We start from the raw sequence: 21,990 nt of genomic DNA, 5'->3' as shown, positions 1-21,990 counted from the left end.
GGTCATCAAAGATCAGGCTGTGGCTGAAGTGTCAAAGGTGTCCACAATCAGCTTAACAGCAGATATGTGGACCTCCATTAACATGGATGCCTACTTGGCAGTGACTGGCCACTTTGTCACAGAAGAGGTCCAGCTAAAAACTATTCTGCTAGGTGTCAAAAAATTCCCCCGGGCCCACACTGCAGCACACCTAGCAGAGGCCAAAGCCACTCTGATGGCAGAGTGGGGAATAAGAGGCAAAGTCAGATGTCTGGTCACAGACGCAGCACCAAATATGATGGCTTGTGCCAATCTACTTAATGTGCGACATATCAATTGTTTTGCCCACATGATAAATCTGGTGGGGAAAAAGTCACTGTCACAGACAGCTGACTTGGATGACATCCGAACCAGGGCACGGAAAATAGTGGGGCATTTCAAGTCAAGCACTACGGCAAAAGAAAAGCTTGCAGAAATCCAGCGTCAGATGGGTCGACCAGAACACAAACTTCTACAAGAGGTAGAGACCCGCTGGAATAGCACTTTCTCAATGCTCCAGCGGCTGTACGAGCAGAGGGAGCCACTTGGTGCAGCCCTCAGCGGTCTCAACACCCCCCTCCTCCCATTCTCTGCTGAGGAGTATGACACAATGCATCAGTGCATCTCTGTCCTCTCTCCCTTCCACCAGGCCACTGAGGAGATGTCAACTGAGAAGAGGGTGTCTGGATCGAAGGTGATCCCTATTGTGAAGATGCTGAAGCACCTATCATCTAGACAGTGTGCTTCAGTGACTCATCCAATAGCATGTAACTTGGTCCACAACATCAACACCAACCTCCAAGAAAAGTTTGCAGTGCTGGAAAAAGTAACATCGCTAACACTAGCAACATTGTTAGATCCACGATTCAAGGAGGTGGGCTTCTGCAGCACAACAAGCTGTCAGGCAGCAGTGGAAAGGCTCACTAGAGAATGTGCAAATGTAATGCCTGCACCAGCCCAGCCACTGCCACCTGCAGAGGGTCTATCCCCTGACCAGAGCAACAGCCTCTGGGACCTCCTGGACAGCCACGTGGATGCACAGCGTCGATCAAGTTGTACCGCCAGTGCAATTGCAGAGGTCCAGAGGTAAAATAATTTTACTTGTGTTTTGTATTCATCTGTTGCTGAAATGATAATGATCTTGCATATTTTTTCTTTTCTTATCCAGATATCTGAAGGACAAACTGCTGCCCAGGACTGAGGACCCATTGAATTATTGGCTCCTCCACAAGGCCACATACCCGTGTAACAGGGTCAAATATACAGTACTGTACAGTATACAGTATTATAATTACACAAAATCTGTTTCACTTTAAATTGTTCTTACCTGACATGTTTGTCCTCCTAAGTTGTTATGTGGAACCTTTAAAACTGAGCTACTGTACCCCTACAGTACGTTTATTTTCGGGGGTTCCCCCCTATAAATGTGTCTCCCGCCTTTACCTCTCCCCTTTTCCTGTTGTGCTCTGGAGAGGTAAAGCGACACAGTAGTCACGGAGATTTATGTGTTTTAGCTATGTGCTAAAGCTATACTGTTAAAGTTCGCTCGCTAGCTTAAAGCTAACATATTTCTGTCCTTTAATGCGTGTAGGAGCTCATGTTGTTCGTGACTGATGGGAGGATTTTGTTTTCATTTATACTTTCGTCAGGTATGCTTTTCTGTGTTTTAATGTATTATCGCCCTTTTCCTGTTGTGCTCTGGAGAGAGAATAAACGGAGACTGCCTCCTCCAAAGAAATCCTGGTCTGGGCCATTAATCCTCATCACACAACGCACAGGTAAAAACTAGCCGGTTACACCCGCACCTTTACAGAGTGGCCGTGCAATATCTTTCCACACCAGCATCCTCTGTCCCCTGTGAGAGGATCTTTTCAAAGGCTGGCGAGATTGTCAGCCAGAGAAGAAGCCGTTTGAAGCCAAGCACAATAGAGCAGATTTTGTTTTTAAATAAAAACTTGTAATAAAGTGTTACAACAAGCACAATCCCCTCATGCACATTCACTTTATTTCCACACTGTAGCACAAGCACAATCCCCTCATGCACATTCACTTTATTTTCACACTGTAGCACAAGCACAATCCCCTTATTTTCACACTAGCACAAGGAAGTCCTTCAGAATCATTCCCACAAAAGTACCTTTACAGTGATGAATTGGAATCGTTTCATATCATGCGTGTATGTGTGAGAATGAAGACACAACTGCTCAAGAATGATTTTATTGCTTTTGTGTTGGACCTGGAATCAACGATGTGTGAATCATTTGGAAGTGCGTTGCTGCTATAATTGCAGCTGACCACTAGATGTCTCTCAAAAGATGACTCTTTTTTTCGGTACAATCAGGAAGAAACCTCAAAAGCGTCACAAGGCTTTATCTGCCCATCTCTAGTAAAAAACAGAGACCAAACTGATTAAATGTCCAGACTATGATATGTCGAACCATTATTTAGAACATAACACCCCGTCACCATCCCATCGCTGGTAAAGCTGTCAGCAATGGCGAGACACTTGCATAGTAGTATATCACTCCGCCATTAGCGGCAGCACACTGGCACAAATGTCGAGCCAGGACCTGTCCGGTCTGCTCCGTAAAGGACCCGGGCGAGGACCATCTGTGTTACATGACTCCTTTATAGGTTGAGACTGACTATTCGAAGCGTGTAGCGTTTTGTGATTTTGAAACATTCGGACACGAATCAGGCAGACACATCCCATTTTACATCGGTGCACAGACGATACTAGGAAAGAAATGGGGTTCCTGGGACATGATTTGCACTTGCTTCTTAAACATTTCAGAAAACAGGAACACAGAGGCTACATCTTCATAGCTCACAAAGCTAGGGGTTTTGACAGTTACATACTCCTCAATCATTTAATTCATCAAGGTATGGCACCCCGTATAATCATGCAGGAAAGGAAGGTGTTGCTGATGGTGGATGAGGCGTTCCGTCAAACATACATCGACTCGCTCTCCTTCTTAACATGCCCACAGCCATGGGCCTCGATGCCATGAATGTTCCACATGACAAGGAATTAAGCAAAGGTTTCTTCCTCCAACTATGAAGTTCAGAGGCTACCTTAAATTATGTAGGCCCTTACCCGCCCCCAGACACCTATGGTGTAGACAGAATACCGACAGACGCTGAAAGTGTTCAGAGCCTGGTGTGCCACCAAAGCTGGTTGTTCATTAAATTTCATAAAAGAGGCAGTGCTTTATTGCTTTATTACAATCTCGACACTGAAATCCTAGCAGCATCTTGCTTAAAGTTTCACGAGGAATTCATCCGAGAGACACACGTTGACGCGTGCATTACAATCGCTTCCGCTTGCATGAAAGTCTTTAAAACAAATTTCCTCCCTCCAAACACGCTGGTTCTGCCATCCGCCGATAACTACAACTGGCAATTCAAAAACTATTCCAACTCAGGGATTCAGTGGTTAGAGTGGGTCTCAAGGAGTGAAAACGTCGCTATTTGACATCCAAACAGAGGAGAGAAAAAACTTCGGCAAGCAAAGCTGATAAACCTGCGAACGAACTACACGTCTCGGTACAGTTCACATGGGAGCATGAGTGGACCCGAATGACAAAATCTCATGGAGTGAAACAATTCCTCCTTCAGTATAGTGCACCACAGCCATTAAAACCACGCAATGCTCTGTTTGGAGGTAGAACTTGTCCCATCCGTTCGAGATACATGGCGAGTGAAACTGAGCAAGTTCGTTACGTTGATGTTACATCCTTGTATCCGTACGTTTACAGACACTTTGACTACCCCCTCAGCCACCCGAAATTATCCGTTAGGGTTTTAAAGATCTGCGTTGAGTCCTGCGGCCTGATTAAAGCTGTCGTGTATCCTTGGAAGCCATTTCTACCCGTTTTGCTGCATAAAACTGAGCAAGGTAAACTGGTGTTTACTCTCTGCCACATGTGCGTGCCTAGTGATGAAGAAAGAGCTTTATCCAGAACCTGGACGACGCCTGAATTCACAAAAGCCCTAGACAGTGCATATCGCTTAGGCCAGATAACAGAAGTCTGGCATTTCAATCAAAAGAGCGACTATTTTTAGGGGGTACGTCAACACCTTTCTGAAGGGGAAACAGGAGGCTTCAGGTTTCACCTCTGAAGCCTTGGATGAGGCTAGCAAAGATAAGTACATCAGAGACTACGCAGCCAAACAAGGTATCAAGTTAGACCACACTTAAATCATACCTAATTCCGCAAAAAGACAGATAGCTAAACTGTGTTTCAGCTTTTGGAGAAAATTTGCACAGAGAACCAATTTGGGTCAGACCAGCCTTGTCAGAAAACCTAACGAGTTTAAGTTTCTGTCAAGTATTTTGGCTTTCTGAACAATGAGGTGGCTATGGGGCAGTGGTAGTATGGGAACCTGTACATCCTCCCTCCTGGGAAAAGCAACAATATTTTCATTGCAGCGTTTACCACATCCTACGCTCGTTTGACTCTGTACAGATATATGGAGATGGTAAATTATCCCAAGAGGATTCTGTACTATGACACAGACAGCTTAATTTACATCGTCAAAGAGGGGGAGACGCCGCTTCCCACAGGTAACCACCTGGGGCAGCTGACGGACGAGCTGGGTGGGGGACAGCATTCAAGAGTTTGCAGCAGCAGGGCCTAAAAGTTATGCCTTGATTTAAGACGACGTCACCTTTCAAGCTTCTGATCATCCGGAGGTGTAAATATAATAAACACTGCAGTTCCATTTGGTAGGAGTGAGTAGCCTTTTTATTTGTACCATATTTTCTCCTGTTTTAGGTTAGGGAGTGAGGTAAGAAACCATTTTTTTTCTTTGTTGACTCTTATTTTTGGGTATAGGCAACCCAGCTTGTTTTATTATTTTAGGCAATGCTCACCCTGAAGTCCTTAATTTCATTTGGGTAAATAAATCATCTCTTTTGGACTGCATTTTCCGTGTTTTGTGTTTCCTTTTTGAAAGTGTGGAAGGCAGGAGAGGTTTTCTATGTTATGTTTAGGTAATCCCTAGGCCGGTCATAACAAGGATTTTTACCCAATACCATCACGGCATCACCAAAATATGAGTGTTATAATGCTTACTGAGAAATTCTATTCATCTATCTGAATTTACCTTGATTAAAAACATTCTAAGTACTCTGTCAGAGCTTAATATTCCTGAGAGCTCTGTGACTAACCGCCAGGCCCGTGAGCAGTTTAGGAGACTCCAAAACTTTGGCCCCCTGCAGTCCCCCAGTCCCCCTCTGTTCATATGGCAAAAAAGACTCTGTAACTCATCTTGGAGCAGCAACATTTGGGCCTCCTACAGTTCACCTATCAGCCCCAAGTTGGAATGGAGGATGCCATCATCTTCCTGCTCAACTGCATCTACACCCACCTGGACCAGACAGTGAGAACTGTGAGGGTCGTGTTTTTTGACTTCTCACCCAGTAGTGCCAGACGGATGGCGCCAAAAGCATTGGAGACGTTGACGTCGATGCAGGTGGACACCCCTTGTGTCATGGATTGTTGACTACCTGACTGGAAGACCACAGTATGTGTGACTGCAACGTTGTGCGTCGGACGAAGCAGTCAGCAACACCGGGACCACACAGGGGACTGTCCTCTCTCTCCTTTTCTCTTCACCCTCTACACCACAGACTACAAACACTTTTCCTGATGATTCAGCAGTGGTTGGATGTAGAATGTAGCAGTTGGACAACTTTGTCACATGGTGTGAACTTCACTGTCTACAACTCACTGTTGTGAAGACTAAGGAACTAGTGATAGACCTGAGGAGGATCAAGGTACAGATGACCCTCGTCTCCATCCAGGGGGTGAATGTGGATGTAGCTGAGCATTACAAGTATCTGGGGGTTCACACTGAGATATAATCTGCAATCAATTTACAGCACAGTCTTAACTTCTGTCCCCAGGAGGTTTCAACCTCAATCACATGTTGAGACTGGAGCCCTTGACTGATAATGAGTCACAGTGTCCCCTGACATGGTGGGTATGTAGTGAACTCGTGTTAAATCATGCCAAGTAACATATAAATCATTTCTAAGCTTAGTTTGAAGATACAGAACAACTCACGTTAAACCACAGGATGGCACTGTTGCACTGTGACTAAAACACGCTGCAGCAATAGTGAACAAGTTGTAATAACCCCTCCCCTCTTCTGCCAGGTTGTCCATCATTGCCTTGAATCCTCCTTTCGTGGTCTTGGCATCTCACCATGTTTTAGGGTTCAGACATTTTCTTATGCTTTAAATAATATGCTTTAACACCACACCTCTGCACTTTATTCCTCTCACACACACACGCACATAAAGCATGGACATGGTGGTAAACCTTACACAAAACAGTGTTTCCTCACTGAGAGACAGGTCGACTTTGTATTCCCTTTTACCCAAATCCCAGACATTAACTGGGGATGTTTTCCTCTCAAGACACGAGGTGATTGTTGCGAGATGTTTGGGATGGATGTAGGGTGGGGAATGGAGTTACTGAATGCCCATTCCATCTGTCCGTTCATTTCTGTCCAATATTTGAAGGGGGATGAGCGAGGATGCAGAGGTGGTAGAAGAGGACTGGGACCGAATGTCACAGCTCCAGAAAGTTTTCAATAGTAGCAAGTCCTGTTTTCTGCCACGTCACCCCTCTTTTATCTGCGGCTTTCATCTTTGTCCCACTGATTTTAGATTTCCTCTTTATGTCTGATGGTCTGCTGTGGGCTTCGATGGCTCTCAGTACAGATTCAGCATCGGGCTACTGATGGACAGATCAAGGCACTGCAAGTCATATAAACCAATTTATAGTATACAATAGTCAAATGTTTTAACAATAGATCCCGTATTGAACCCCGTAACAGAAGAAAAGTTGTATACACACACACACGGTGACAATATAGCAGTAATATTGTAAATGCATGAAAATATGACCCATGTTATCTGCGCAAAAAACAGAAGAAATTACACAGCATGTAGAGTAAATCGCACAATGGCCATGGGAGGGCAGTCAAAACAAACATTGTCTGTGTAAATGTGGGAAGCCTTCTGTAATTTATTTGTCACTTCCACAATATGTCTATATACAACATATTCCAACAAGACAATAACTACAACAATTTCTAAATAGATGATATACACACCTACAAGTGACACATTTAACTACAGAATAAATGGATACCATTATTGGCAGATACACATATTCAGACTACTCATAACTTAACTGGTGTGCACATCATTCTCATATTTATTGTGCAAGCGTCCATCTCGCATAAAAGTGGCTTGTGCAATGGTTTGTCGAACCACCACGAAAAAAAAAATTCTCAAAGGTTTCAATACCTTTAGAATTGTCTACGTTCCTTTGGGACAAGTCAGTCACTCATTCGATGTGTGCCATCCTTTGGGGACAGAGAAGTCAGCAAAGTCATCAAGTTTAATGCTCTGCTCCGAGTTTACCATTCACGCACGTTTCTGTGGGAATAGTGACACGAGTTGGTTGAATTGGGGTGGCTGAGGTTGCAGATCTTTACCAGAGATGGAAAGTTTACACTAGGCACGTATCTCTAAAGCAAGTATCTGACAGACGACGCTGTGACAGATATAGCTGAAGGCACATGGGATTGAATTAGATTGAAGATTGAATTACTGTCAAAAGAAGGCAGATCAGATGGAGAACAATGGAAAGGGAATCCTGAGGACAACCCAGTTTGCTGTTGGAAACATTTTCCTCCGCTGACCATATACATCCCTTTTCCATGTCTAGTTCTAGTCATATAGAGTTAATAAAATTATGTGGTTTTTACTGCAGTCAGATTGTGAGATCAATAATTTGTGCATTTGTTGCTGCAGTCAAAATATGCATTCATGATCTACTGAGTTAAATAGTTCATGCCCTTCCAGGCCTCAATTATTTTAACCCATCTACATCAAGGTTATTGGTCCCTGTTCCAGGGTGGTACCCCGAATTAATTTATTATAAATTTTTGATAATAACTTTTGATAATTACCAAGTATTTTGAATTATTACCAGCAACCTTGTGTCCCATCTAACCCCAACAGATACATATAACACGTTTTGTACAGACATATTTATACAAGATGAACAATGGCTACAAGCGGATCCTTGAATAAACCTCCGATGAGTCAACGAAATCTCCCTGAATTCTGCTTCAAAACCTGTCATTTTCATGTTCATCATGATCTGTAGTCTCTCACTGGGTGTGGAGTTTGTAACAAGTAAAGCCAGAAAGTTTGGTCTATCCACCACTGTAATGCGTGCGTTTGTGTAACATTTTACAGCAGCCAAACTCAACAATCATGTCGTCCAAGAATGCTAGTCCCAGTTTATCAGAGGAAATCATCCATCCTCTGTCAGATATGTACACCATAGACTGCAAATTAATGACAACAGAACAGCGCCTCAGCAGTATAGTTCATAGACATCTCCATGTTACTGGAAGGGATTGGGGTCAAACTTAAACACTAAAGTACACAAATATCTTTTTTATTTGAGGAATAAGGTAGAGCAGAGTGCAGTACTAATTAAATGAAAACACTATATTCATATGGAGTCTGGGGTGTACACTGATGTCGGAGGAGCTGGCTTTGTTTTGTGCCATACAGTTCTCCTTATGTATAGGTCTGTGCACTCTTCACTGTGTTTCTAGTAATAGTTTTTTAAATGCTTTCACAGTAACAAGTCTACTTCATCTGCTATCCTGCCCCCAAGATCCAAACTCATTACTACCTTAATCCAGCTCCTTTTTCATCACCGACACCAATTAAAGGCCCACACACAGCATCTTTAACTTTCAGTTTCTGTCTTCATTGGATCCACACCCCCTGTTCCTTGTATACAAATACACAACAGCACACACACACACACCATACTCTTCCTAAGAGCATGGGTTATTGTGCATTTCAATTAAGTCTCATTCAAACCAATAAGCACTTGGACTTAAGTCATTACACAGAGCCAAATTGTTTTTCCCACCGGGCTGTGTTTCACCCTGGCAAAACCAAGAATTTATTCAAGGCTCAAGATGGGATTTCACAATGTAATTTGATCTGTAAACAAGTAAATTCTGATTTGAATGACTTATTCTGTAATCTTTCACTGCTGCGACTTAACACAAGGCAAGGGATTGGAATTTATTTTACTGCAATTTAAAAATCCAGTCCAGGTGAAAGCTTGTCGTGTTCAACAAACTGGCTTTAATCAAATCCTATGTTAGAGTTATAGTAATGGTTTCACCATTCATGAAGATGCTACTGGAAGCGATCATTTCATAACAGAACATTTGGAAGGCCCAAACTGAACATTCCATGGAGGAGGAGCTTTTGAACACTTCTGTAACATGACATGCACTGAAGATCTACTAAAAGCCCAAAAGTTCTATGATGCATCAATTTTTGCTTGCATGTCGCCTCATACTAGAGTTTCTGACATTCTTCATTAAACAGCCATCTTTCTTTTTCTTCACATCTTGTTGTATGACGTAGGGAACTAATGTCTCCGGACCTCTCCTTTCCGCCACTCTCATGTGGAACCAGCTCCCAGTTTGTGTTTGGCAGGTAGACACCACCTCTACTTTTAAGTTTAGCTGGGTTCTGCCCATGGTTTCTTCCCGTTAAAGGGGAGATTTTCCCTTGCCACCATCACCCGTGCATGCTCCGGGAGTTTCAGACTGGGTTTTGTAAGGTGTGTCAAGGCAATTTGTACTGTTGACGCTTCACAAATAAAACTGAACCTGCCATCACCACAACCGTCTTTCTTAGATCTGTTCGATATTTTAAATCAAAAGCCTTAAATTCTTTACATAGCTCCAAGTCCTTCATTAAAAAGCTGAGTGACAACCCAAGGGGGACCAATTTCACAAAACAAAAACCTTACCCCATAACTATATGATACCTACAAGCTTCATTTAACACAAAAAAAAAAAAAAAAAAAAAAAAAAAATGCAGACTACTGCATTCGCTTGAACTACGCTTTGCCCTCCGTTATGTCAGAAGAACCAACTAAGAAAACAGCCCTGTACAACCTGCATTAGAATTACTGCAGGGGTTCTTTAAAAAAACAGACTGTACCCCACACCACTCCTGCTGCAAAGGATCGTTTACAGAAAACATTGCCACAGGCGTTCCAGTTAGTCATCTGCATAATTCAGTAGCAAAAACACAGGTCAAAGTTAATGAATCTCAGAATCCAACTTGTGCTGGAAATTTCGCTCCTGCATCAGCCTTCAAAGCAAATCAAGTTTAGGCAACCATTCACACTCCATTTCCCGTTTTGCCATTTATCTTCATCTTCATCTTCCAAACCTACCACCCCACCCCCCCTTCCCCCTTCTGACCCTGTTAGCAGTAAGGAGTAGCTGGGCATTTGACTGTTGTATTGTTCCATCACACACACACACAGAAACGCCAGTAGTCTAGCCTCAATAACAGATGGTCAGGCTAATTGGCTGCTCTCTCAGCTTGGTCGCTCCCGTGTTCTGCTTTATTTGGTGTGTGTGCTCCCATGGTGCCATGTTGCCTTGTTTAGCATGTCTATACTGTGTGTGTGTGTTTTGAGCATGAAGACCCTAAAGAAGCATGTGGCTCCGTTCCACTTGATGCCTTTTGAGGCATGAGGGGGTGTGAATCCGTGTGTGCGAGACAGAGAGATCAGGTTGAGTGCAGGGGTGTTATAACACCGTATGTTGGACGGAGGGATGCTGCGTATGAAATGAATCAATATGGACACATGCTGGGGACTCCATACTGACAAAAGAAACCCGTGTGGAGGATGCTTCTTCACAAAAGCCCCTTCTTCATGGGAGGAGAACACCAAGAGGAGGAACCTTGTCATTCTCTACGTGGCTGATGAGAAGCTCAGGAAATACCACAATGCCGTTCTATTAGTCTGCACCGGAGATTCAATTTTCTACACTGGTGATTTGTCCATTCAAAACTTCTGAATGTTTGATTTATTGTGCGACCCTCGAACAACTTCTGTTTTCCTCCAAGTTGAGTAATCTGTGTTAACGTGTGAACCTGAATTTGCAGTTCTTAAAAACATCTTGTATTTTGTTTGTAGGGCAAGGAGTTAAGCAACGTCAATGGGAGATGATCAACCCAAAAAAAAAAACAAACAAAAAAACGCGAGTGTTTGGGATCAAGCATTGTGGTGACACAAGCTATGCTGTTGATAGAGGCAGAGACATGAGAGCAGCATATAGAAGACATATGGAGAACATCATTGAGCATCAACACCAGCGCATACCATGGTATGTCTATGAAGGATACCACTTTTGAGTAGTCTTCAGACTTTGGTGCTTCCAACACCCACTGATATGGGCCCTCTTCATCTGATCTTGAGGGGTGCACATTAGTGTTGAATGCGTCAGTGACCAGGACGCTTGTTAAAATTCAGGTGTGATTACTCACCCCCTTTGAATCAGCGCATTTAGTTGGAGATGGGGTAGAAAAACTAATTGAATTTCTAAATCAGGAGTCATCTGTGTAATCTCAGCCAATTGTTTGACATTTGAGAATTCTGGCAAAGAGCCCGCAGTTGCTCGCCCAGCCACAACGCACGTCTCATACATACCAACCGCAGATGTTAAACAGCTACAGATGTTAAACACCTCAGACATGCCAGCAGTTGCAAATCTCCAACCTTACGCATCACACACACCTTCCAGCCACTGTTAATCAGCATCAAATCTCATATCGCACACAGTCGTCGGCAGTTGCTGCTGCTCTCAAACCATACAGTGATCAGGTGCAAGTCTGTTCATTATCAAACTATATTCACCTATCTGACAACAGCTTCTGGATTCTATAAGACTTGCTGATGGTGCACACAGCATCCATTAGGTGGATTTGAGCAGTTTACGCCTTTCTCAGCATTACCCGGAAAGTTGGATAAACCTGGAAAGACTCTGAACACAGTCACTCAGCCTTAGAAATAGGCTTAGGAGTTCGAAGTAGAACCACTGCTCCTCAACGCCGAGGGGAGTCAGTTGAGGTGGTTCAGGAATCTAGTAAGGATGCCCCCCCGGATGCTTCCCGTTAGAGGCGTTTCGGGTATGTCCCACCAGAAGGAGGCCCAGGACATGAAGGGATTATAACTCGTGTCTGGCCTGGGAGCACCTGAGGGTTCCTCCGGAGGAGCTGATGGAAGTGGCCTCAGAGAGCCGTCTGGACTAATCTGCTGCTGCCCCCCAACCCAGACCCAGTTAAACGAGAGACAGACAGATCCCTCTCTGTCTTACTTTCTGTCCATACTGGCATTAAATCACGGGAGTGGGGACATTTTGATGGTACCGCAGAATCAGATAAAATAAACTCCTAAGTATCAAGCCTCATTGTCAAGTCTAATACATACAATGGATATCCAAGTTTACGATCTCCAGGAAGAATAAATCACCACATATGTGCCATCCTCTGCAACCAACATCGCACCTCATTATCAACGCCCCGGCATCACTGAACTAAACATTAAGTCAGTCAAGCAAAACAGGATAGCTAAAATGATGTGGGCAAAAGTGAGAAGTCTTCATTAGTAAAACATGCCCAAAAAACTTGAAAAATACTGAATCTGTACAACTATTATGGAAGTGTAACCATCAGTGATTGTTTTTGTCTCTTTGCACCATTTGTTTCATGATGTTTCTTATTCAGTTCTTTGGTTGAGTTTGTGTCGCTCTCAACAATGAGGATTACACAGACACAAAGCTGACCACAAGAGCATTGTGCCCTTAGAAAGGTTCAAGGATCCAGGCTTTCACATGTTCACTGAATGTGAAAACAAACAAAAAAAAAAAAATAAAAACTTCTGAAGTTAAAAAATAAAATATGAGATCGCACTGCCTGCATGGATGCACCAATCGGTTCAGTGCAGCCTTTCAGGGAACTCACAAAACACACAATGATGCCTTTAGTCCATTTGGGAACAGTAAATTGCACACTCTGAGAATACTTGAACAAGGAAGGATGCTTTTAACTCATGCAGAGCCTCTCCCTTTTGTCATTATTTTCTCTCTCCACTGGGCCAGTGTTGCCAGGCTTTTATGGTCTGAGCTGAAGAAAATGCAGGTTGTTTTTTTTTTTATTCATTTATTTTTTAAAAATTAATCATTACATTTCAGTAACTTTAATTTTTGCCCATACAGGAAAAATGATTTTGAATGGATATTAAAGAAAACCAAATCCTTTTTTTCCTCCAATCAGCCTTGTTCATCATGTGAGCTACAAGTCTGAAGCAGCCATCTTAGATTTTGGAAAAAAAAAAAAAAAAAAAAAAAAAAAAAAAAAAACACACAAACAAAATACAACACAACTCTGCTACTACTTACAAGGATAAAATGTGCCTGAAATGGGGCAAATGTGTAATGGATGAGTTAAAATTAAAGATGTACTGGAGATAGTGAGGAAACATGAAAAAAAAAACATTTGTTTGGTTAAAATAAAGAAACCAAAAGCCCTTAAAGCAAATGAGTAAGTATAAAAAAATGACTTAAAAGAACTTGCTCTCACATGACTAACAAAAAGAAAGCAGGGAAACACAAACATGCCCACATGTGCGCCAACTCAGCGCACATGGACACCACTATCAAAGATCCTACATTGCAAATGACTGCACCTCCTGTCTGCTTTTGTACTCTCGCTCTTGATGAGCCAAGTGAAACAAGGTGTGCCCAATCACTGGGCACACCTGGGAGAACCAATGAAAATGTGCATGAACACCAAAAACACATTTCTAAGTTTTATTTTTTTTGCAAACATGCAACAACATGCAAAGTTGAAATAATATATATAAAAATGTCCGATTATAATATATATTCACATTCACAACATTTATTTTATTAACTGCAATTGCTCTTTTTCCAGAAGTGTAAAATATACAGACTAAGGTCAGATGGTTTAACACAACTGCATGCATTTCTTTATGGATGGATTGGATCGCAGCTATGGCGAGGAGGATTTCATCCCAAAGTACTGAAATGATCAACCTTAAGTAACAAAAATTTTTTTTTCTAATGTATCACGGATTGCTAGACAAACCCATGCCTCAGTATTTTCCCTTCTTCACTTGCACACCCACCATCAATCAGCTCATTATCTTGCTCAGCCCACAAGCACACCTGTCTACTATTGGTTCGTCACTTTCTCTGCTATATCTACCATGACTCCACTCGGGCCCAGATCATTGTCTCAACTTGTGTGGTGCAGTCATGTTTGTAGCTCTTTTAAAGTACTAGTTAGTGCTGAACTTCTGCTGTGTGAGGGTTTTTCCTTGTAGCTTAGCTAATACTCTTCTTTGTTCTTTTAATAGCTTTTGTCACAATTCATGCACTTTCCTAACCCACCTTGTGCTCATATTTGCCTTCGCCTCTGTTATCTACCTACCAAGCTACATGCTTCTCAGTCCTCACAAGTTTTTGTTCTCTGCCAGCCATGTGGTGATGGAGAAACCGAAGCTTTTTTAACCACCAAATGATTCAGTGTTTTGAAACATTCAATACAATTAAATCTGCTTAACCTATACGTAAGCAAAAGATTGTGACATGGTAGTGATGGCCAAATGAGGCCTCATGAAGCTTTAAACCATTGTATTTAAAATTGGTTCACTACTGGAAGCTTCATTCATTGAGCATGTGGGTGACATCTGCTGGTTGGATTTGTAGTTACACACTAAACAGAGTTGGTACAGAGTCTAGTAAGCAATAGAATATAGAAATAGTATATTTTTAATTGTGCTTGGTGTAAACTAGATGTGCTTGTGTAATTTAGGTATTTTTATTAAGAAATAAAAAAAACTCTCTGCAGTAGATGGCTTCAGGCAATTTCTCTTTTTTGAAACCATTTCCCCAGCTTTAGAAAAGACCCTCTTACAGGGAACAGAAGATGCTGGTGTCGCCTGGAACTGTTTGGGTACACGGATTTGTGTGTTGTCCAGAACTCCAAGGGGTCTTGTGACTATCAAGGGGAGGTTCAGAGAGGTGTCACTGAACCTCCACAGTGGCACCTGCAGTAGCATTTCTCGACTGTCTAGATTCTTCTGCATCTTTGTCCAGAAGCATCCAAAGGTCAACACCTAAAAATAAAACATGACATTTATAATGTGTATGAACATAAATAAAATAAAATGTAATTTGGAGGTATACCTATAATTTTATTTTTCCTGCGAGCGTATGCCATGCACATTCCAAGATACGATGGTTAACTGAGACAGGGAGATTGAGAGCATTCAGTCATTCTTTGTATGTTGTGTCGATAAAGGACTTTGTGTGTCTCTAAGGACCCTTCTACTGCTATCGGCATGAATGGACTTGCAGTCAATGGTGAAATCTGGAGGTGAATGTTGGAATAACTGAATATACCCGGCACAGACAATGTCATAGAAACATGAGAACAACAGCATCAGTACCTGGAAAAAGAATAGTTAACTTAATAACATGAGCACCACAATAAAGGAAATTATTGTGTCAGAGATATGTGTTCTATATATACATACACATTTATGATATACATACATATATACACAACTTTTTATTAATACTTATCCTTCGGTGGAGCCAGGGGGTGATGTTTGCATCCTGAAACAGCTGACCATTGATGTAGAGTTTGTCCACTGTAAGCACAGCCCTCTTTCCTCTCTGCCAATGTTCTTTGAGGATCATTGATTTCTTTCAGGAATTGGTCGTTCATCCCGAAAGAGGTGCCCTTGAGTTTGCATCCTTGGCTCTTAACGAGTACTTTCTATTGCAAATGTTCAAATTTTGCAATGATGAGATGTGGACGGTTTCCTCCTCAGGCTCTGAGTCGGTGGATGCGGTAAAAAGAGTTAATGTTGTTGGGCAGTTTGAGAGCGGTGGTCATAAAGTTTTTGATCAGGGCCTCTGGATTGTCCGGGGAGCTTTCTGGGATACCTGAGAATATTAGGTTGTCCCACATACTCCTGGACTGTATGTCCAAGAAAGTCTTTCAGTTTTCTTTGAGCTGGTTTACCTTCACTGTAATGGAGGTCACAGCTCAGTATTATCTCTTTGCAGATTAGCGATCTGTTCGTAAGAAAACTCCAAGCTTGTCTTGAGATCCTTGATCTTCTGATGCATCAGACTTTTTTATTTTTTAATATATAAATAGACTGGAACTCATGCCTAGGTCATGCGTGTCCATAGAGGGGTCAGCTTTCCTTCTCTTAGCCAGGTTGTCAGAATGCTCCATGACGCAGCGCAGATAGTCGTGGATAAAGCTTTCTAGGTCCTCCACTCTGGCGCTATTTTGCTGATTTTAAGTTAACTTTTAGATTCCGAGTGGAATCCGTGGATCTGTTATCCAATAAAGTCTTGATTTCGTCAGTCTAATCTTGCAGCGTTATGCCACAATTCAAAACCTCACAGCATCCGCTTGACTGTGGGATGTCTGAAAGAGCTGATGCTCGTCTCCACCCTAGACAGTTTTTCTGTCAGAACACGGACTAGGTTTTGCCCCAGTTGTTTTGCCATCTCATTTGTGATCTGGCTAATCATTTCATTGAGTGTATGTTGGAGCATACAAATCAGTGGTATGATTTTTGATCCTTACACTCTTTGCTCTTGACAGATCTCAACTGTGGCAGTTTAAAATGGTGATGGCATTTTTACACATTGGAGTGTTGCTTCGTATTCAGTGGCAGTCAATGGAGATACATCTGTGCTCAGTGTTCAAAATAAAGCTCAACCTTTATTTTGCTGTGGTACTTGTTTTAAAATAAGACCCCATTTTCCTTGCTCTTAACCTTGTTCCATCAAGGCCAGGAGTGGCATTGGTGTAGTTTTTTTTTTTTTTTTATATTTATTTTTATTTTTTATTTATTTTTACAACTAGGTTGATGGCATGTACGATGCAGGCAGCATGCAAAACTTGCACAATGTTTGCCGTTGCAATCATATTCGGTGCCACGTCAGTCACAAGGCATCTCACCGTATCCTTTATTACCCATTCCTCCATTATCTCTCAACAGTGGAGATTTCACACCTAGGTGTAAAAAGGTGAAGGCTGCTGGAAGGTTGGGTCCAAAGGCCTTCTTTATCTGGGGAACAAAAAGAGCCATGCGGCCTTGTGCTCCATTTTGAAATGGCAGAGTCCCAACAATTAAGAGCTTTCCATAGAAATGTATTAGGCTAACAAGGAAAAGATGTAAGTTACCTGAAGGACACGTCATCCTGGTAGCATTACCAGGTTCACTGTTTTCATGTTCGGCTTGGTAGTGCCTCAGCACTGACGACGTGTTATACATCAACTGCTGAGGACAGGGCAAACACTGAACCTGTGAAATCATACTGCTTGATTTATTTTTCCTGTGTTTATCTGTAAACTTTGTTGTTGTATGAACAAAGACTTGACAATATGACTTGGAACTTCCAAGTTGGAAGTTTTAAAATACTTTATTTTGTGGCACCAATTCAAAATGTTCCCACTCTTGAGAAAGCTTCCTTGATGGCTCATAGCGAGGAAATCCAAACAGTAATCAAGCAACTCAGTCCAAAAAAGGCAATCCAGTTTTGAAATGATGTGTTAATATCAAGACGAAGTGCATCCATCTTTAAATACGTCTAAATCTCGCCAATGTTTCAAAGCTCCACCTATCGAGCAGAATCAGTCAGTTGATTCAGTCTGAATGAAGCAGTGAAGTGGTTCGAACGGCATCAATCACGTGGTTTTTCTCGATTTTGAAGCAAACTCCGGCACAGTGCTTCGGAGAAATATCCTGTCGACTTTGATACGTGCTTCGGAGTGTCAGAGGCTTCATCACTATCCATGAACCAAAGGGTTGTGACACAGTAAGGCACCACTGTGCTTGTTTAACAAGGATCTGCAGTATGTGCATCTTGAAATACTTATATTTTTTTTGACAATGCCACAAAGTGCATAAATGAGAAGTGATGCAATGCTCTTCGTATTATGAAGCAATATTGTATTTGAGTGGTGCTGTTGTGTCTGGAGACATTTACATTAAACATCATAGTGGAAGATGAATCTTATATACATATAAATGCATTTTGAATTTGATACCACACTGTATGTGGTCAAACCCTAGAGCTCAGAAACAGAAGATTGCAAGGCATGAACAGAAAGCTGTTGCATCAACATAGTTCGGCTTGTACAGAAACTGCACCCCCCCCAATGTTATGTGTTCATTTTTGAAATTCCTCTTCTATGCATCTCCGCTGATACAAGAAAACACATTTTATGCAGCTCAGATGTACTCAGCTCTGGCATACTCTGATGTGTCAAAGCTGTTCTTCTGGGAACCACTTCTACCCCTTCCAAGCACTGTTTGCAACCACATTTGTTTGGAGGCCCCCCCATTCACATTTCCCAAAACTGCTTGTCCTACATAAGAAAAAGGGCAGCGTGTTTTAAGTACAGCAAATATATTAACATAACTAGTGCAGGAAGTAGCTAGCTGTGATTGCTGAATTTTAAAATGCTCATTTCAGGGACCAGAATTCAAAGCCACAGTAAAATGTGCCAAAACGGCAAGTACTGAGTCATAATCAAAAAGCATGAATTAATGACGGAAGAACTGAGGTTCTGTTATCATGGCCTGTTTGATGTAGCATGTTTCCTCGTAGACTTTCTCCAAGGGGAGACGGAACCAGAGCTATTTACTATTCCTTTTTTTTTTTTTTTTTTTTCATATGTCTCAATTGCACTGTGGGCAACTGAGACAGAAAGGGGTAAACATTGTCTGTCTCCATCTTAGCGTAAAACCTATTAATCATTTGCTCTTGATTGCCTTGTACTGTCCTCACCATCTTACTTACCAGAGTGCTGCGGCGCCAGAGAATCAAGACGACAAATGCACACACTCCCACACGTTCCTACTGCGGGCAATCATCGTTTACATGATTTGTGTTTTTTCTTCCATGTAAATTGGCAAACACCCCTTGAGTGTGGTGGAGGACTGAAATGCTTTTAATGCAATGCTAAGCTGTCACAAGGCTGCTAATGGATTTGCAACTTGTGTAATGAATCTCAGTCTTGACTTAAAATTCATCCTCAGTGTGTTGTGTCACTGGAGAGCCATTTTCTCTATGTGGCCATTTCAGTCCAACCACAGCCTACCTCTCAAGTCTAGCATTAACGGCCAATTGATGGGACAGATGTTTGATTAGAAAATGCACATTAATAAAAGGGAAACATGCAATAATGCTCTTTTCTTTCTTGCTTGCTCAAAGGTGCACCTGACTTGGCGTTTTTAAAGGTGGGCAAATCCACTCCTGAAAGTGTGGGGTAAAGTTATAACCTAGGTCCATGTCTGGCTCAGGCCTTTCTGGATCCAATTTCTATGTGTATGTTCTCTGGGAACTCCGGTTTCCTCCCATCTCCTCATGTTGAGCTATGTATTCATCTGCAGTTTATCTTGAGGGTTTTTGAACACTAAATGTCCAATGGATGATGCCCATATTATGGTGATCGGGCAAAAAAAAAAAAATGTTGCCACTTCAGCATGATCAAAAGCTTGAAAGAGGACGTTGTCTAAAATAACAGTGTGTTTTGCTGGAAAAGTCTCGTCTTCAAACGTATCAGGTAATGCTGTAATATTTTTCTTCTGCAGTTCAATATACAAATGTTGAAAAGTATAAATCAACACAATGTTATCAGGTACATAATTCATGACATGTTCAGTTTTCCAAAACAGTTTTTCCACATCCACTTAGAGGGTTTGAAATTTGTGTGTTCAGTAACCAAAGGGTTCGGTTCACCAGCCAGCTAAAAGACGCCTTTTGTCATACACCACCCTGAACCTCTTTTGGAATAAGGAATTTTACAGACGGAAGCTGTTTTCATCTTGCGCAATGTTTTGCTGAGGCGCGGTAATGGTGGCGTCATTATCAGGGTTTTTGAATGTAGCACTTTCGCCCTTCAAGATCCACTCTCACCACTGAATCCCTGAGTTGGAATAGTTTTTGAATTGCCAGTTGTAGTTATTAGTGAATGGCAGAGGCAGCATGTTTAGCGGGAGGAAATGTGTTTTAAAGACTTTCATACAAGCGGAAGCGTCTCTCAGATGAATTCCTCGCAAAACTTTAAGCAAGATGCTGCTATGATTTCAGTGTCGAGATTGCAATAAAGCACTGCCTCTTTTCTGAAATCGAATGTACCAGTTTTGGTGGCGTACTAGGCTCTGAACTTTTTCAGTGCGTCCGACGGTATTCTGTCTACACCATAGGTGTCTGGGGCGGGTAAGGGCTTACGTTAAGAGAGCCTCTGAACTGAAAATGTGGAGAAAGAAACCTTTGCTTAATATCTCGTCACAGGGAACATTCATGGCATCGAGGCCCATGACTGTGGGCATATCTGCTAAGCATATGGTTAAGGAGAGCGAGTCGATGTATATTTGACAGAACGCCTCATCCACCATCAGCAACACCTTCCTTTCCTGCATGATTATGCGGGGTGCCATACCTTGATGAATTGAATGATTGAGAAGGCAACTGTCAAAACCCCTAGCGTTGTGAGCTATGAAGATGTAGCCTCTGTGTTCCTGTTTTCTGAAATGTTTAAAGAAGCTAGCTGTGTAACTCATGTCCCAGGAACCCCATTTCTTTCCTAGTATCGTCTGTGCACCGATGTAAAATGGGATGTGTCTGCCTAATTCATCTACAAATGTTTCAAAATCACAAAACACTACACGCCTCGAATAGTGAGTCTCAACCTTCAAAGGAGTCATGTAACACAGATGGTCCTCGCCCGGGTCCTTTACGGAGCAGACCGGAGAGGTCCTGGCTCGACATTTGTGCCGGTGTGCTGCCACTGATGGCAGAGTGATACACCACTCTGCAAGTATTGCATTTTTTTTTTTTTTTTTTTTTTTTTAAAATTGTATCGCAGTTGCTGACGACTTTACCGGCGACGAGACGTTTTATGTCCTAACATGTGTTGGATCGACATGTCATATCAGTCTGGACATTTAATCAGTTTGGTCTCAATGGTGAAGCACACAGAACAACGGCCCTGGCACTGATGCTGCCATAAGCAAATATAACCTGTGTGACAGTAACTGCAGATGTTTCGTGGACCTACAAGCGTTATCAGGTTGATACTGTAGTAATGGGAGAGACTGTCAGGCCGTGACTCGAAGCAGGACTCAGAATGCAGAGATATAGAATGACAAAAGGCTTTTATTGGATTCTCCGGAGATCTCAGACAGAGACAAACAAATGGCTATCAAAACCTAGACGCTAACTCTGACTACTGAGAACAAAAAACTCTCCAAGAAGAGGAAAAACTCAAATCAAAGAAACAAATCGAGAAACACAAAAACGCTCTAAATGGAGGAAAACCGCAGGACTCAGAATCTAAACTAAGGAAAGAATAAAAAAACTTTCACTCTTCGAGAGAAATAACCAGCTTACTTGGCAACTACTATGGGTGTAGACATGAAACAAGGCTCTGGTGCAGGTCGAGGACGATGACACTCTGGCACAAGACAAGGGGAACACAGACTACTTAAACACATGGAGGGAAATAGGGGACAGGTGGAAACACTTAGGACAATCAGACTGAGACACATGAGGAAGGGCAAGTGACCTGAAACGAGAGAATTACTTTTCCAAATAAAACAGGAAATGACAGGACAAAACAAACCAAAGACAAGACACCCTCACCACGGTGTGACAGAGACGGTTTTAGAACGCGATCCTTCACGTTTGAAATTTAGAGAAGGCACGCTCACCCTCTGCTCTGAAGAAGTCGATTTTACAATCTAAAACCTGTTCAAATTGAATATCATTAAATGTCACAGGAGTGTCATGTACTAACCCCGCCTGATTCTGTAGCACTCTGTGCTCAGTGGCCTGTGGTGTGGTTAATTCACAGTTAAATAGCGGTGTGAGGTTAATGGCAAAGCAGAGCTGGTTGCGAGGATTGATGACTATGTTCAGGTAATGGGCTTTTTCATGCAAATTTCATTGTGAAAGATGGTTTGCAGCCTTCTTTTAACACCC

Source organism: Mugil cephalus, chromosome 5 (genome assembly GCF_022458985.1).
Source record: "Mugil cephalus isolate CIBA_MC_2020 chromosome 5, CIBA_Mcephalus_1.1, whole genome shotgun sequence".
Lineage (NCBI taxonomy): Eukaryota > Metazoa > Chordata > Actinopteri > Mugiliformes > Mugilidae > Mugil > Mugil cephalus.
This window is presented reverse-complemented; position numbering follows the sequence as displayed.